The 2,813-nt window shown below is 39.5% G+C and overlaps 1 long non-coding RNA gene across 1 annotated transcript in view; it reads right to left on the minus strand.

The window, feature by feature from the left end:
• Window positions 1–2,813, minus strand: part of LOC114484171 (uncharacterized) — a 32,969-nt gene that overhangs the window by 14,397 nt on the left and 15,759 nt on the right. The window lies entirely within an intron of this gene.

Below are 2,813 nucleotides of genomic sequence, written 5' to 3' on the forward strand. Positions count from 1 at the left end.
AATTGAAACTGTGATTAAAAATCTTCCAACAAACAAAAGTCCAGGACTAGATGGCTTAACAGGTGAATTCTATCAAACATTGAGAGAGAGCTAACAGCCATCCTTCTCAAACTCTTCCAAAATATTTCAGAGGAAGGAAAATTCCCAAACTCATTCTACGAGGCCACCATCAACCTGATACCAAAACCAGACAAAGATACTACCAAAAAAGAAAGTTACAGACCAATAACACTGATGAATATAGATGCAAAAATCCTCAACAAAATACTAGCAAACAGAATCCAACAACACATTAAAAGGATGATACACCATGATCAAGTACGATTTATCCCAGGGATGCAAGGATTCTTCAATATACACCAATCAATCAATGTGATACACCATATTAACAAATTGAAAAATAAAAACCACCTGATCATCTCAATAGATGCAGAAACAGCTTTTGACAAAATTCAACACCCATTTATGATAAAAACTCTCCAGAAAGTGGGCATAGAGGGAACCTACCTCAACATAATAAAGGCCATATACGACAAACCCACAGCATACATCATTGTTAACGGTGAATACCTGAAAGTGTTTTGTCTAAGATCAGGAACAAGACAAAGATGTCCACTCTCAACACTATTATTCAATAGTTTTGGAAATCCTAGCATGGCAATCAGAGAAGAAAAAAAAATAAAAGGATACAAATTGGAAAAGAAGAAGTAAAATTGTCACTATCTGCAGATGACATGACACTGTACATAGAGAATCCTAAGGATGTCATCAGAAAACTACTAGAGCTAATCAATGAATTTGGTAAAGTTGCAGGATACAAAATTAATGCACAGAAATCTCTTGCATTCCTATATACTAATGATGAAAAATCTGAAAGAGAAATTAAGGAAACACTCCCATTTACCACTGCAACAAAAGAATAAAATACCTAAGATTAAACCTATCTAGGGAAACAAAAGACCTGTATGCAGAAAACTATAAGACACTGATGAAAGAAATTAAAGATGATACCAACAGATGGAGAGATATACAATGTTCTTGGATTGGAAGAATCAACATTGTGAAAATGACTGGAACACAAAGCAATCTACAGATTCAATGCAATCCCTATCAAATTACCAATGGCATTTTTTACAGAACTAGAACAAAAAAATCTTAAAATCTGTATGGAGACACAAAAGACCCCGAATAGCCAAAGCAGTCTCGAGGGAAAAAAACAGAGCTGGAGGAATCAGACTCCCTGACTTCAGAGCTACAGTAATCAAGACAATATGGTACTGGCACAAAAAGAGATATAGATCAATGGAACAGGATAGAAAGCCCAGAGGTAAACCCACGCACCTATGGTCAACTAATCTATGACAAAGGAGGCAAGGATATACAATGGAGAAAAGACAGTCTCTTCAATAAGTGGTGCTGGGAAAACTGGACAGCTACATGTAAAAGAATGAAATTAGAACACTCCCTAACACCATACACAAAAATAAACTCAAAATGGAATAGAGACCTAAATGTAAGACCAGACACTATAAAACTCTTAGAGGAAAACATAGGAAGAACACTCTTTGATATAAATCACAGCAAGCTCTTTTATGATCCACCTCCTAGAGTAATGGAAATAAAAACAAAAATAAACAAATGGAACCTAATGAAACTTCAAAGCTTTTGCACAGCAAAGGAAACCATAAATAAGACGAAAAGACAACCCTCAGAATGGGAGAAAATTTTTGCACATCAATCAACGGAGAATGGATTAATCTCCAAAATATATAAACAGCTCATGCAGCTCAATATTAAAAAAAAAAAAAAACCCAATCCAAAAATGGGCAGAAGACCTAAACAGACATTTCTCCAAAGAAGACATACAGATGGCCGAGAAGCACATGAAAAGCTGCTCAACATCACTAATTATTAGCGATTGACATGTATACACTAATATGTATAAAATGGATAACTAATAAGAACCTGCTATATAAAAAAATTAAATTAAATTCAAAAAATTTTAAAATATATATATATTAATAAAGTAAAAGAGGCCCAACAGAGCTCCCTAGGCTCCTTCCACCAAGTGAAGACACAGCCAGAAGTCAGCAGTGTGTGACCCGGAAGAGGGTTCTCACCGGAACCCGACCATGCTGGCACACTGATCTTGGACTTCCAGCACGCAGAACTGTGAGAAATCCATTTTTGTTGTTTAAAGCTACACAGGGTGTGGTATTGTGTTATAGCAGCCAGACTGGACTAAGACAATCCTCCTCTTAGTACATCTGATGGGATGGGGCTTATTGTCAGGGCCTATTCCTTACAAGTTTGATGCTGAACTGTCAACCTCCCCTCCTGCTCTCCCAGCTTCTCCAGGCTGGCAGCTGGTAAGAGCCCTGAGCCAGGCTTATTCTCCAGCCATCTTGCAGCCCCTCCCTCCTCAACTTCTTCTGGTGGCTGGACAGTGGTAGATACTGAAATTCAGATATGTGAAAAAAAACAGAACCAGAGGACCCCACTTAGATGTCTTTACCAGAGCTCAGTCAAGTAGCTGGAAATAAAGTGATAGCCTCAAGCATATTCTTGTTGCTTAGGTACATAACACTCTTCAGAACCTCACAGGGGAGGGGAATGGGAAAGTGATTGGCAGGCATGATTCCAGCATTCCTGGATCCCCGGGGACTATCACCCCATTAAAACTCCAATAGAGGGGCTTCCCTGGTGGCGCAGTGGTTGCGCGTCCGCCTGCCGATGCAGGGGACACGGGTTCGCGCCCCGGTCTGGGAGGATCCCACGTGCCGCGGAGCGGCTGGGCCCGTGAGCCATGGCCG

Source organism: Physeter macrocephalus, chromosome 18 (genome assembly GCF_002837175.3).
Source record: "Physeter macrocephalus isolate SW-GA chromosome 18, ASM283717v5, whole genome shotgun sequence".
In the NCBI taxonomy this organism is placed as follows: domain Eukaryota; kingdom Metazoa; phylum Chordata; class Mammalia; order Artiodactyla; family Physeteridae; genus Physeter; species Physeter macrocephalus.